The sequence below is a fragment of the Schistocerca gregaria genome, chromosome 4, assembly GCF_023897955.1.
Source record: "Schistocerca gregaria isolate iqSchGreg1 chromosome 4, iqSchGreg1.2, whole genome shotgun sequence".
In the NCBI taxonomy this organism is placed as follows: Eukaryota; Metazoa; Arthropoda; class Insecta; order Orthoptera; family Acrididae; genus Schistocerca; species Schistocerca gregaria.
This window is the reverse complement of record NC_064923.1, coordinates 349,599,033-349,615,462: the sequence shown is the minus strand read 5'-3', so window position 1 is coordinate 349,615,462 and position 16,430 is coordinate 349,599,033. Positions and strand designations below refer to the sequence as shown.

The 16,430-nt window shown below is 42.5% G+C and overlaps 1 protein-coding gene across 2 annotated transcripts in view; it reads left to right on the top strand.

Moving 5' to 3' along the window:
* Positions 1 to 16,430, top strand: part of LOC126268018 (uncharacterized transporter slc-17.2-like) — a 294,182-nt gene that overhangs the window by 96,838 nt on the left and 180,914 nt on the right. The window lies entirely within an intron of this gene.

Below are 16,430 nucleotides of genomic sequence, written 5' to 3'. Positions count from 1 at the left end.
AGTTGATGGCTACAAGCCGTACTGTGTGAGAACTCCATAAAACACACACACACAACAATCACACGGAGACACCAAATCGCTCTGTCTTCTTTCGCTTGTACCAAACCACTTCCTTAAATCCGTTGCTACTGCTGTCTTGTGTAATCTTATTTCTTAGGTAGCAAAGTTCTTCTATTTCTTCCAGTTCATAAGTTGATAAAACTGCATTAACAATTTTTTCAACAAAAGACATTCCTTACTCTTCGATACAGCTACTATCCATAGTTATATAGGATCCGGTCACATTCTAGTCTTTACTAGTGGCGTTCAATAAGTACTGCAAAACATGTTTTTTCTGATACCAGGTTGGTTTCATTCAACATTACAATACACTATCTTATTCTTCACTCTTTTGGCTACATATACTATTTTTCAACATAACCGTTCAATTGATGGCCTTACACCACCTTCCTGAGAGGCCTCTATGCCCCCATGGCACCACTCTGATGTTGGCCGCGCGGGATTAGCCCAGCTGCCTAGAGCGCTGCAGTCATGGACTGTGCGGCTGGTCCCGGCGGAGGTTCGAGTCCTCCCTCTGGAATGGGTGTGTGTGTTTGTCCTTAGGATACTTTAGGTTAAGTAGTGTGTAAGCTTAGGGACTGATGACCTTAGCAGTTAAGTCCCATAAGATTTCACACACATTTGAACATTTGATTGATGTTGGAGCCAAGGTCTTCCTCCGGAGTGCATCCTTCATTGGGCCTAACAGATGGAAATCGGACGGTGAGAGAAGTCAGTGGGCAACACCTTTGAATACCCCAAATGATAGAGGAGTGTGTCAGCACAACCAATAAAGATGTCTAGGTGTGTAGCGAGGCGTTTCACTGTAATCCGTCGATCACATCGAATGAGAGTGTCCGCACGTACCAACGTTGAAGGTATCACGGCTGTGTGCGGCCGGCCGGCACGCTGAAGATGGGACGTGTTTGCATGACCTTGCTCCGATGATGGCAGACGAGTCGCCCAACGACTCACAGTGCATGTGTTCACTGCCAGGCGTCCGCAGACATTATACAAGAGCCTATGAATATCTGCGATGCTCTGGTTTTCCGCCAAAAGATACTCAGTAACCTCTCTGCTTTAATCGCACCTTCGTTAAAGACGCCAATTTGAAGGCCACATTTACCGCCTCCACCTTCTAAACTTAATGAAGCTATAAGGGCTGAAGCGGTAATATTCCATGATGTCTCACAACAAATTCAGCTGTTTTTTTTAATCGCAATTGGCCGAGAAAAAAGTATATTGCATTACGTATTGAGCTCCCAATCGTACATTCCATTGTAAAATTTGTTGAACTCTGATAAACACTCATTTATGGGAATAATACTCATTTGATGCCAATTTCTTAGCACTGAGTGATGTTTCAACTTGAAGAACAGAAAGAAATTACTTGAAGCAAAACCTGAAGTACACAGTGGATGAGGAAACAATGCGACTGTTGCGTGTTTCAACATTGCTAGCAGTTCATTCTGCTCAAGTTTCAAATAATTCCACATTGAAGAGTAATAGTCCCCAGTTATCATTTTACTCTTTCCCAACTACACCCTGGGACCTCCAAAAAAGTAACGAGCATCACGTTGTCAGCAAGCAAAATGGTCTTTATCGTCTTCAGCGCAATCTTGCCTACTTTATTCCATTCTTTTGACGACTGTTTAAACTTCAGTATGTAATTATAGATCCCAGTTTCATCGCAAGACAGAAACTTTCACAAGAAGGTCCGCCAAGCACTACCTTACACTGAGTTGTAACGCTATTCCGGATGTTTTTATGGTCGAAAATTGCGATACCTAACTTGCATGGAGCTTTTTAGTTCAGGATGTTCCAATGAGATATGTCTCACGCATTTTCACTCGGTGGTCCTGCATTGTTATGTCATGTATTCTTTCAATGATCTCTGGTGTGATGGCGTCATTTTGATTCGCCTAATCCTCCTCCTCTTCATTCATAAATTAATTATAGTGAATTTTCTTTAAAAATAATCACTTCAGATGGCACGTCAACAGTTCAGGTTTTGTTAACAGCCTCTACAGTAATCACTCGTACCAACACACGTGTTATTTTACAAAATTACTCTTGTTATTTTACGCAATTACTCTCATTTCATATAAATTTACCACACTTATCAATCGGCCTTCGCTTCGCAATCTGTGCGGTTATGATACTAATGTGTATCATAAGCGGAGTCTTCATTCCACGCAGCAGGTTTTTCTATATGAAAATTGGCTTTCGGGACGTGCCTATACCGCCATCTCAACAGGGGGAAGATGATATAACGGTGTGTTTCGACAGTTCATGATATTCATTAGGGTAAAGGCTTAGACTTGTCCTGTGATTTCAGTGTCTGTTATGTCGGTACGAAGATAAGGACAAAACAACAATCAGTCTACGAGCGGAGGAAATCTCCGACCCGACCTGGAATCGAACCCGGCTCCTTCCAGTTAGTAGTCCACTGTGCTGACACCGCAGCTACTGAGGCAGACGCTGGATAACCGCCTTCACTTTTCCTTCTTTTCAACAGACGTGCTTTATACAGGCTCGATTTTCCTTCTATTGTGGCACTGGCTTTCAAAGTTTATTCATAATTCCTCCTTTCTATTCTTTGTTATTAATAATCAGGCAACCTATTATTTCCTTGTTCATGTGCAGTCGTTCTTCCCACGCACCATACGTGAATGCAACAGGAAAGGCGGCAAACTTCTGGTGCCCTCCGTCAGAAACCGCAAAGGGGCGACTTGCGAAGTATAGATGTAGATTTAGATGTAATCTTCTTTTCTTCAAATCTAGTTTTGGTAAGCGTTTTTGTTCTTGTACTTTAAGATGCGAAGGGTGGCGGTTTGTTAACTCCTCACAATAAGTGGACATATTGGGGTATACATACGTAGCAGAGAGGTTAGATTCGACCGGTGGGCCACCAAAGAGCAACCAATTGGCATCTTCGCCGCAGAGAAACGATTTCAGAACTTCTTGTTATCCTCACTAATGCGCGAAAGTAACGCTAGAGCATGACAGCTTCACCAGAAGTTACTCCAGATCGTTGGTGCTGGCAACTCTACGATCTCGATGACATTTACGTGTCTGTCGACTAACTTCTTAGAATAGTTACTCGAGTTTGCGCTGGGATTAGCAGACGCCAACGGGAGACGTCACGAACTGGCGCTGTTTTATCTCAAGTGAGGAATCACAGCTTTCTTTGACTTGGAAGAACGAAAGGCGACGATGCCGTTGTTGGTAAAAACGGGAAAGGTGGATGGAGCGTAGTTGAGCGATGAACCGTGGATTCATTTCGTAGCAGTGAAGGACTGGTGCTACTGGCTGGATCGTCTGGGAATCCAGTATATTTAAAAATCGGCGTTTGAAAATTGTACATGGAGTTAAAAATGCAAGGGAGGTCGCGTTACGACAACTTGAAGTCGTTGACCCAAATGTTTACTAGGTCAAAGCATTAGGTTCACTGCATTCATACCCCCATAGTTCACCCCGGTGGCATTTCCCCGCGACGACACACTGATTGCGTTGTATTACTAGAGCAAATATGCATTCCAGAACAGAAAAATGTTCGAAATTGCCTTACTCACAATTTTATTTCTGTAAGCTCCATAATTTTTAATATTTAAAACAGTTGTTGAGCGCACACTACAGAAATAATTAACAAGAAGCATTCGTAAACAGTAGTCTGCTAATGTTTTGGGTCACTTAAAATGGCGGCAGTCCTCGCCCATTCTGGCTTCAAAGCAGCGCATAGCATTCTGTAGTGCCACCTCCCTTATTTTTATACCTCGATGCAGCAGTGGACCTAAATAAAGAATTCTGACTAGCAACTGCAGCGTTTCTCTGATATTACCAAGTCAGGATTTCAAGAATTTCCCTTTTATATGTATGGAGGGTAGACCAAATGATACGAAGACCCTGCTACAGCCCTCTCGTTTTAGAAGAGGAATATCTGAGTTACCTCTTAATGTACTTTCATGTTCAGAAAAAAACAGAGCACCTTCAACGACTAGAGATAGAACATTCATATTCTCACGAAATGTACATTAGTGTGTTCTGCAGAAGTGATTAGCATTTGTCATCTCGGTTCAGTATGTGTCCTGTTGCCTAGCAGGGACAGAGTCCGCCATGGGCCCTGATAACCTGTTCCATGCGTGATGGCGTCTACGCTTATAAGGCGCGAATGGCGTACTGCGGTGTACCCATCAATGCTGCATTCACCTGGTTTCAAAGCTTGGCTGTGGTGATTGGCAATGGGCCACAGCGCTGCAACCGTCGTTTCACCATATTCCACACATTTTCTAAAGGTGGCAAGTCTGTTGATCTGGCGGGCCGGGACAAAAGGCTGACATACTGTGACACAAAGAAGGCACGTGTTGGTGCAGCAACATGTGGTTGTCTATTAGATTGCTGAAAAATAGTGCCCAGTGTTGTGAAGAAAGGGTATGGCTACGGGACGCAGCATGTCATTCACGTAGAGCACACTGGTCACAGTGTCCTGGACACCAACTGTGATTTTTGGTAGTATCCAATAGCACCCCATAGGCATCGAGATGGAACTACATGTCTTGTGCGAATGCAGTCACTGTGATGTCGCTCCCCCTGCCTGTGGCGAACCAAAATGCGGCCACATTTTCAAAAAAACAGAACATAGCCTCGTCCGAAAACTCTATCTGATGCTATTCCTGCTCCCAGTGACGTCTTTCCATGCACCATTGCCGTTTACCATGTTTCTGCACATACGTCAATTGTAGGCGGAGAAGTGGACGACGCGCACGTAACCCACGCTTGTAATAAACGGCGATGGACCGTTACCCCCGATAGCGTACGCCGTGTTACACTGTTTCACTTTTGCCCCAGAGCCGAGGAGGACGAAGATCTGTCTTGTAATGCTATTCGGATGAGGTGACTAACGTCTCGGCGGCTGGTCTAGATGGCGCGACTTGATCCATCTCCTCTTGTTCTTCCGTGAATCGTTCTTCCTAGGCCAGCAAAACTGCCGGAACACTTGGTTCCACACAGGCAGCTATAATTTTCCGGATGGATGTATCACGTTCTCTCGTGCCAATAGTGTTCAAATGGTTAAAATGGCTCTGAGCATTATCGGACTCAACTGCTGTGGTCATCAGTCCCCTAGAACTCAGAACTACTTAAACCTAACTAATCTAAGGACATCACACACATCCATGCCCGAGGCAGGATTCGAACCTGCGACCGTCGCGGTCATGCGGTTCCAGACTGTAGTGCCTAGAACCGCTCGGCCACTCCGGCCGGCTGCCAATAGTGTGCCCTCTTTCAAACTCATTTATTTTAAAGTACGGTTCGCGCATACGTCTGCGAACGATCCTGCACCTCTGCTCAAGTCACACTGATCCATTACCTCCGGTATAGCGACAACTATAGGTGTAGGCACATTTTGTTGATAGGTGGTGTTGCTACGATGTCGAGGTTGGCCTTGAACCCGCGAACCGACATTGTACAAACGCTAATCGTTTCTACGTACCCGACTCACACAGCTATAATTGGTGGTGGCTTTAACTTACCCTCGATATGTTGGCGAAAATACATGTTTAATTCCACAAGTACGCATAAAACATCATCCGAAATTGTGCTAAACGCATTGTCTGAAAATTATTTCGAGCAGCTAGTTCATGAACTGGCGCGAATAGTAAACAGCAGTGAAAACACATTTGACCTCTTAGCAATAAATAATCCTGAGTTAATAACGAGCTTCAAAACGGATACAAGCATTAGTGAACCCAGTGCTGTCATAACGAAATTGAATGTTGCAATCCCCAAAACCTCAAAAAATAAACAAAAAATATACCTATTCAGAAAAGCAAATAAAAATTCACTTGACACCTTTCTGAAAGACAATCTCCACTCCTTCCAAATTAATATAAGTGTACACCAGATGTGTCATGAATTCAAAGAAATAGTATGGGCAGCAATTAAGAGATATGTACCAAATAGATTAGCAAACGCCGGAGATTATCCTACTTTGTACGGAAAACGGGTCAGAACACTGTCGCAGAAACGATGAAGAAAACCTGCCAAATTTAAACAGACGCAAATCTCCAAGATTGGCGATCTTTTACAGAAGTTCGAAATTTAGCGAGGAATTCTATGCGAAATGCTTGTAATAGTTTCCACAAGCAACTTTGTCTCGATACCTGGCAGAAAATCCAAAGAGATTATGGTCGTATGTGAAGTATGCTAGCGGCAAGACACAATCAATGCCTTGTCTGCGCGATAACAATGGTGATACTATCGTAGACAGTGCTGCCAAAGCAGAACTACTAAACACAGCCTTCCGAAATGCTTTCACAGAAAACGCCGGAGTAAATATTCTAGAATTCGAATCCAGAACAGCTGCCAACATCAGTAACGTAGAAGTAGATATCCTCGGAGTAGTGAAGCAACTTAAATCACTTAATAAAAGCAAGTCTTCTGGTCCAGATTGTATACCAGTTAGGTTCCTTTCAGAGTATGCTGATGCAATAGCTCCATACTTAACAATCATATACAACCGCTCGCTCTACGAAAGATCGGTACTCAAAGACCGGATAATTGCACAGGTCAAGCCAATATTCAAAGAGCTAGTAGGAGTGATCCACTAAACTACAGGTCCATATCATTAACGTCGATATGCAGCAGGATTTTGGAACATATATTATGTTCGAACGTTATGAATTACCTCGATGAAACGGTCTATTGACACACTGTGAACACGGATTTAGAAAAAAGTTCTTGTGAAACACAACTAGCTTTTTACCCGCATGAAATGTTGAGCGCTGGTGAAAAGGGACTTGAAATTGATTCCGTATTTCTAAAATTCCGGAAGGCTTTTGACACTGTACCACACAAGCGGCTTGTAGCGACATTGCGTGCTTATGGAATATCGTCTCAGTTATGTCACTGCATTCGTGATTTCCTGGCAGAGAGGTCACAGTTCGTAGTAATTGACGGAAAGTCTTTGAGTAAGACCGAAGCGATTTCTAGCGTTCCCCAAGGTAGTGTTATAGGTCCTCAGCTGTTTCTTAACTATATAAACGATTTGGGAGACAATCTGAGCAGCCGTCTCAGGTTGTTTGCAGATAACGCTGTCATTTTCCGACTAGTAAAGTCATCACAAGATCAAAACAAATTGCAAAACTATTTAGAAAATATATTTCCATGGGGCGAAAATTGGCAATTGACCCTACACAGCGAAAAGTGTGAGGTCATCCACATGAGTGCTACAAGGAATCCGTTAAACTTCGGTTGCACGATAAATCAGTCAAATTTAAAGGCCGATAATTCAACTAAATACCTAGGAATTACAATTACGAACATATTAAATTGGAAGGAACACACAGAAAACGTTGCAGGAAAGGCTAACCAAAGACTGTGTTTTATTGGCAGGACACTTAGAAAACGTAACCGATCTACTAGGAGACTGCCTACGCTACGGTTGGCCGTCCTCTTTTGGAATACTGCTGTGTGGTGTGGGATCCTTACCATAAATGCTTGAGGGAGTACATCGAAAAAGTTCAAAGAAGGGCAGCACGTTTTGTATTATCCCGAAATATGGGAGAGAGAGTCACTGAAGCGATACAGGATTTGGGCTGGACATCATTAAAACAAAGGCGGTGTTCGTTGCGGAGCAATCTTCTCACGAAATTCCAATCATTAACTTTCTCCTCCGAATGCGAACATATTCTGTTGACGCCGACCTTCATAGGGATAAACGACCGCTATGATAAAACAAGCGAAATCAGGGCTTGAACGGAAAGATTAGGTGTTTGTTCTTTCCGCACGCTATACGAGATTGGAATAATAGATAACAGTGAAGGTGGTTCGATGAATCCTCAGCCAGACACTTAACTGTGATTTGCAGAGTATCCATGTAGATGTAGACGTAGATTTCTGGACAATATACTAATGCAAGTGTCCTGTGAATATGAACATCCTATCTCTAGTCGTTCAAGGTATTCTGTTTTTTTTTCTGAACTTGAGTGTACTTATATTGTTTTTTACTTAATCCTCCTCAAAACGTAACATGTCCGGAAGCGTACCTAATTGACAGTCGCAGTACACATGTAATGATATCCGAGTTACATCACCATGGAGGACTTCACAAACTACCGAGGCGGGCGAACTATTGGTTCCTGTTTTGTTGGTGCGTACGTGAGAACAGTCTTAGATCAGATAGTTGTATCTAGAGCCAGTGTGTGTATCGTCATGGCAGAGTTCACAGGAAACAGAAAGTGAAAGAAGTGGCACTACCTGACAGGGAGCAAGTAAGACATCTATATTCGCTCAAGGCAAAGTACAAACACATATTCAGCCTCCTTATAAACAGCCGGGCAGTTATGGGTAATTCCAAACGTGGTCTCTGATCTCGCAAGTTGGCTGGCCGAACAGAACAGTACATCAACAGCATATGCAAAGCGACCGTATGATTGCAGGTAAACCATCGAGCCAGCGGACAGTGGTCAGTTGTGTAAGTGGTGTCTCCAGATGGCAAAACGGTCTCTGCAGCGTTGTTTTAAGCGAACGGGCGGATCACACTAGACAACAGCGTCCTTCGTCTCGGCATGTGAGGCTAGCAACAACAGGGAACAGAACAGGTCTGCATCCACCTGCTCATTGGAATGGCGTCTCTTAAAGGGGCTACGTCTTCCGGCAGAACCCATAGGGTATCTATGGAGTGAGTATTCGGATGCGCAGAACGAGAATTCTGTCCGAAACATCTCCGGAAGTTGAAGTCGCTTGGTTTTGGGAGGCGTATTTAAGCCAGTATTTTGAATGTTATTACCTCTCTGGTACAGACAGATCACCTTCAGAAGTTCCGTGAAGCTTTCTTTATGTGCTAACAATGTGATACCTGGAACTAAGCTTAAAGATGTTAGGAGGAAGAGTATGGTGCCTTTCCAACGCAGTATCATATCTCAGATACCACTTTATTTAGTTAGTTTACACTTCTGAATATTTTGTAGAGATGACCTTCTTCCTTTTTTATTTTGTGGAACCGTATTTTTACTCTTTGTTCATATTTCGGAAAAGTAGAACACAAAAATCACATACCGCAAGAAACTGTCTCATGCGGTGGTACTCAGAAACACACAACGGTCTAAGAACAGTGCATAAATTGGAGGAAATTTATCAGATTGTCACGTATAAATTTTATTTTCGTATGAGTCAGACTGTCACGTATAAATTTCATTTGCATATGAACATAGCACGAATATGTATACAATGACTGGCAGATTACTCAAACACATTTTCAGATACATCTAGCACTTGCCTCGTAACTACGTGGCCACAAAATCGCAGAAATTAGCTCTAGAGTGTAAGAATTTATGATACCGTGTCTCGATATTTTTCCAATACAGAAACTACCTCATATCAATATGACATTTACAGTTACACATTGCCGGCCGGAGTGGCCGTGCGGTTCCAGGCGCCACAGTCTGGAGCCGAGCGACCGCTCCGGTCGCAGGTTCGAATCCTGCCTCGGCCATGGATGTGTCTGTTGTCCTTACGTTAGTTAGGTTTAATTAGTTCTAAGTTCTAGGCGACTGATAACCTCAGAAGTTAAGTCGCAGAGTGCTCAGAGCCATTTGAACCAGTTACACATTGGTTGTACATACCCATGAAAAGTTAGCAACAACAGTACTGCACCATGTTGTTGTTGTTGTGGTCTTCAGTCCTGAGACGGGTTTGATGCAGCTCTCCATGCTACTCTATCCTGTGCAAGCTTCTTCTTCTCCCAGTACTTACTGCAAACTACATCCTTCTGAATCTGCTTAGTGTATTCATCTCTTGGTCTCCCTCTACGATTTTTACCCTCCACGCTGCCCTCCAATGCTAAATTTGTGATCCCTTGATGCCTCAAAACATGTCCTACTAACCGATCCCTTCTTCTAGTCAAGTTGTGCCACAAACTTCTCTTCTCCCCAATCCTATTCAATACCTCCTCATTAGTTACGTGATCTATCGACCTTATCTCCAGCATTCTTCTGTAGCACCACATTTCGAAAGCTTCTATTCTCTTCTTGTCCAAACTATTTATCATCCATGTTTCACTTCCATATATGGTTACACTCCATACAAATATTTTCAGAAATGACTTCCTGACACTTAAAGCTATACTCACTGTTAACAAATTTCTCTTCTTCAGAAACGCTTTCGTTGCCATTGCCAGTCTACATTTTATATCCTCTCTACTTCGACCATCATCAGTTATTTTACTCCCTAAACAGCAAAACTCCTTTACTACTTTAAGTGTCTCATTTCCTAATCTAATTCCCTCAGCATCACCCGATTTAATTTGACTACATTCCACTATCCTCGTTTTGCTTTTGTTGATGTTCATCTTATATCCTCCTTTCAAGACACTGTCCATTCCGTTCAACTGCTCTTCCAAGTCCTTTGCTGTCTCTGATAGAATTGCAATGTCATCGGCGAACTCAAAGTTTTTATTTCTTCTCCATGAATTTTAATACCTACTCCAAATTTTTCTTTTGTTTCCTTTACTGCTTGCTCAATATACAGATTGAATAACATCGGGGATAGGCTACAACCCTGTCTCACTCCCTTCCCAACCACTGCTATCGTTTCATACCCCTCGACTCTTATAACTGCCATCTGGTTTCTGTACAAATTGTAAATAGCCTTTCGCTTCCTGTATTTTACCCCTGCCACCTTCAGAAATTGAAAGAGAGTATTCAATTCAACATTGTCAAAAGCTTTCTCTAAGTCTACAAATGCTAGAAACGTAGGTTTGCCTTTTCTTAATCTTTCCTCTAAGATAAGTCGTAGGGTTAGTATTGCCTCACATGTTCCAACATTTCTGCGGAATCCAAACTGATCTTCCCCAAGGCCCGCTTCTACCAGTTTTCCCATTCGTCTGTAAAGAATTCGCGTTAGTATTTTGCAGCTGTGACTTAGTAAACTGATAGTTCGGTAATTTTAACATTTGTCACACCTGCATTCTTTGGGATTGGAATTATTATATTCATCTTGAAGTCTGAGGGTTTTTCGCCTGTCTCATACATCTTGCTCACCAGATGGTAGAGTTTTGTCATGACTGGCTCTCCAAGGCCATCAGTAGTTCTAATGGAATGTTGTCTACTCCCGGGGCCTTGTTTCGACTCAGGTCTTTCAGTGCTGTGTCAAAGTCTTCAAGCAGTATCTTATCTCCCATGTCGTCTTCATCTACATCCTCTTCCATTTCCATAATTTTGTCCTGAAGTACATCGCCCTTGTATAAACCCTCTATATACTGCTTCCACCTTTCCGCCTTCCCTTCTTTGCTTAGACTGCGTTTCCATCTGAGCTCTTGATATTCATACAAGTGGCTCTCTTTTCTCCAAAGGTCTCTTTAATTTTCCTGTAGGCAGTATCTATCTTACCCCTAGTGAGATAAGCCTCTACATCCTTACATTTGTTCTCTAGCCATCCCTGGTTAGCCATTTTGCACTTCCTATCTATCAAATTTTTGAGACATTTGTATTCCTTTTTGCCTGCTTCATTTACTGCATTTTTATATTTTCTCCTTTCATCAATTAAATTCAAATTTCTTCTGTTACCCAAGGATTTCTAATAGCCCCCGTCTTTTTACCTACTTGATCCTCTGCTGCCTTCACTACTTCATCCCTCAAAGCAACCCATTCTTCTTCTACTATATTTCTTTCCCCCATTCCTGTCAAGTGTTCCCTTATGCTCTCCCTGAAACTCTCTACAACCTCTGGTTCTTTCAGTTTATCGAAGTCCCATCTCCTTAAATTAGCACCTTTTTGCAGTTTCTTCAGTTTTAATCTACAGTTCATAACCAATAGATTGTGGTCAGAGTCCACATCTGCCCCTGGAAATGTTTTACAATTTAAAACCTGATTCCTAAATCTCTGTCTTACCATTATATAATCTATCTGATACCTTTTAGTATCTCCAGGATTCTTCCACGTATACAGCCTTCTTTTATGATTCTTGAACCAAGTATTAGCTATGATTAAGTTATGCTCCGTGCAAAATTCTACCAGACAGCTTCCTCTTACATTTCTTCCCCTCAATCCATATTCACCTACTATGTTTCCTTCTCTCCCTTTTCCTACTGACGAATTCCAGTCACCCATGACTATTAAATTTTCGTCTCCCTTCACTACCTGAATAATTTCTTTTATCTCATCATACATTTCCTCAATTTCTTCATCATCTGCACAGCTAGCTGGCATATAAACTTGTACTACTGTAGCAGGCGTGGGCTTTGTGTCTATTTTGGCCACAATGATGCGTTCACTATGCTGTTTGTAGTAGCTTACCCGCACTCCTATTCTTTTATTCATTATTAAACCTACTCCTGCATTACCCCTATTTGATTTTGTATTTATAACCCTGTATTCACCTAACCAAAAGTCTTGTTCCTCCTGCCAACGAACTTCACTATTTCGCACTATATCTAACTTTAACCTATCCATTTCCCTTTTTAAATTTTCTAACCTATCTGCCCGATTAAGGGATAACCCTGTATTCACCTGACCAAAAGTCTTTTTCCTCCTGCCACCGAACTTCACTATTTCGCACTATATCTAACTTTAACCTATCCATTTCCCTTTTTAAATTTTCTAACCTATCTGCCCGATTAAGGGATCTGACACTCCACGCTCCGATCCGTAGAACGCCAGTTTTCTTTCTGCACCATAGCTGTTACTAATACTCAAACGTGTAGAAACGTATATAAAAACAAGGCGAATACGTGTATTATTCAAGTTTCGCTATTACCACAAAATGTAAACAAGCAGCGTCGTGGCAAAAACACGTAACTAACCCAGTTTGATGTTTAAAACTTTTGCAGTGGGCTATGTTTGCTCGTTAGGTATATATATAGTCTATGGTGGAACCAACCGATCGTGGGCGAAAATTGTACGCATTTAGGTCGGTTGAGAGGGGGGTGGGAGAGGGTGGGGGAGTGGGCGAGGTTAACGCCGTCCGACGGGAGGCCAGCGAGAGCCGATACTCAGGGACACTGTGCGTGAACTCCAGGTACGTGTACCTGGGTCCGCTTCCCGTGACGGCCCAAAAACCCGCTCTCAGTCAACACGGAAGGAAAGAAGAAAGTTAAGCATTGACACCCTGTCGACGACAAGGTTATTAGACGGAAATGTAATAAATATCATCTCCAGCGACCATAGGCTGGTGTCTTGAATACACACTGGCTGACCCTTGAATGTGTGCTGCCACATACCGTCACCTAGGCTATAACAACGCACAATAGGATCCCGCGGTGTTGCAAGCAGTCGGTGGACGTGCTGCAGCATGTTCAGGATTTCTGACAGGAGTTCTGACCCACTAGTTTGACTTGTAACCTAGGTCCACATGAATAATGTCAATGCAGGTTCTATATATTCTTTAACAGTTTTTTTCACGTGAAACTTGAATGTGCAAAACCATGTTATGCTACGCTTCTCGGTATGTATTGTTCCTTTTGTTAGAATCTGCGTGTACTGTGCATCTATGTCTGTACTGCTTAAATCACATCACCGCCTGTGGCCGAGGGAACTTTACGTGCTATTGTCACTTCCCCCTTTTCTGTTCCAGTCGTGAATAGTGCTGCCGTGAATGGTTGTTGGCAAATTTCCCTGTCAGCTCAGATATCTCTAATTTTATCTTGATGGTCTTTTCGTGATATGCGGAAAGGAGACAATGTATTACGGTATCTCCTTGGAACGTACTTTCTTGAAATTTTAACAGTAATTCACACCGTGATTCACAGCACCTGTCGTTTCATTTGCCACATCGGTTAGATGAGACACTCTGCAAGATTTCGTACTTCCTACACTATTTCCTTTTGAAATGTGCTTCCCTCCTTTGCATCCTGCACCAAACCTAACTGGCAAGAAAACCAGAGAGCAGTAATGAAGTATTGTGTGAACGGAGGGTTTCGTAAGCTACCTCCTTCATAGGATGACAACACGTCCCAAAGATCCTTCCAAGACATTCAGTCCGGGAACCACCGTTCCTTTATTAGTTTAATGTGGACGTTCCACTTTAAATCGCTCTATAAGCACTGTCCCACACATCTAATGAATGTAACTGTTCCTAGTGTTTGTTCGGCGTTGCTGTATATCTGTTAATGTTTAATGTCAGCATCAAATTCCAGCACCAAGCTTCGATCCTTTGTAGGTCTTCCTCCATTTCGTTAGAGTTTTGTAGCATTTTCACTTGTCTATATACAACAGCAGCATCCGCAAAAATCTCCATTCCACTTTAGACTTTATCCACCAAATCATTTAGATGTATTCTGATTAGCACTGGCCCTAAAACACTCCCTTGGGATAGGCTTGAAGCTGCTTTTTCATCTGGAAATTTTTCTCTATTTCCCCTTTCAGACCTGATTTTTTTTTCTGGATGAAGGAAAACTTTTCTTTATGCTCTAATGTTAATGTTCATAGGTGACTTTTAATGATTTTAGGAGCAATATTTATACACACACACACACACACACACACACATATATATATATATATATATATATATATATATATATATATATATCTTCTAATAATTTCCGGGTATGCAGCCGGATCCCGTCGACATTCTGCCACGATATTTCGGCCCAGAGACGTCCGGCCATCATCAGGTGAGTACACAACTACTGAAGAGCCCAGGTGCACTCGCGGTATTTATACCGATTCTCGCGCACGTGTTGACATGCGCGGCATAGCCGAGTTGTACGTGCTGCCCTCGGTGATGAAAGTAAAAGATCATCTAGTCATTGAGTATCGAATGACGCTGTCTATTCCGCTGTGAATGTATAATTTTAATAACAGGATTCCAAGTTTTATCCAGTTGAAAGCCGTTGTCACGATTTATAAGATTATCGGAAAGACGTATTTCCACTGATTCCTTGATTACGGAATCCCAAAATCCGGAAACCGGAGCTAAAATTTTTGTTCCATTGTATTCCATTGAATGTCCCAATGAAATACAGTGCTCTGCTACTGCCGATTTTGACGGTTGCCGCAGACGGGTGTATCTTTCATGTTCTGTACATCGTTCATGGACAGTTCTTGTCGTCTGGCCAATATATGCAGAGCCACATTCACAGGGAATTTTGTAGACGCCTGCTTTCTTCAGTTGTAAATCGTCTTTAACGGATCCAACCAGGGCCCGGTTCTTTGCTGGTGGACGGAAGATAACCTTGATCTTATTCTTCTTCAGTAATCGGCCTATTTTCGACGACACATTCCCGGCGTATGGAAGAAACGCAGTTGATTTAAAGTCGTCATCAGCGTCCTCAGTGCGCTGCTTCTTGTTATGACAGTTGCGCATGGCCTTTCTTATTTGGCGTGAAGTGTAGCCATTCTCTTTAAAAACTTCACGCCAAATAAGATAGGCCATGCGCAACTGTCATAACAAGAAGCAGCGCACTGAGGACGCTGATGACGACTTTAAATCAACTGCGTTTCTTCCATACGCCGGGAATGTGTCGTCGAAAATAGGCCGATTACTGAAGAAGAATAAGATCAAGGTTATCTTCCGTCCACCAGCAAAGAACCGGGCCCTGGTTGGATCCGTTAAAGACGATTTACAACTGAAGAAAGCAGGCGTCTACAAAATTCCCTGTGAATGTGGCTCTGCATATATTGGCCAGACGACAAGAACTGTCCATGAACGATGTACAGAACATGAAAGATACACCCGTCTGCGGCAACCGTCAAAATCGGCAGTAGCAGAGCACTGTATTTCATTGGGACATTCAATGGAATACAATGGAACAAAAATTTTAGCTCCGGTTTCCGGATTTTGGGATTCCGTAATCAAGGAATCAGTGGAAATACGTCTTTCCGATAATCTTATAAATCGTGACAACGGCTTTCAACTGGATAAAACTTGGAATCCTGTTATTAAAATTATACATTCACAGCGGAATAGACAGCGTCATTCGATACTCAATGACTAGATGATCTTTTACTTTCATCACCGAGGGCAGCACGTACAACTCGGCTATGCCGCGCATGTCAACACGTGCGCGAGAATCGGTATAAATACCGCGAGTGCACCTGGGCTCTTCAGTAGTTGTGTACTCACCTGATGATGGCCGGACGTCTCTGGGCCGAAATATCGTGGCAGAATGTCGACGGGATCCGGCTGCATACCCGGAAATTATTAGAAGAACAAATACGCCGGGAAAATTTCAGAAGTCACATATATATATCTGTTTTCAAAATATACTTTGTACACTTGGCTCCTTTTTGTGGAAGAAAATGATTAATTTTGAAATATTCAGTATTGTAATAAATAAACTAATCGTTCAATAATTACCATGCAAAATACCAACAATATTCCAATATACGGTGGAATACAAATAAGCAACCACTTCTGTGTATTCTGGGGCCCACAAGTAGCTGTCTACTGCT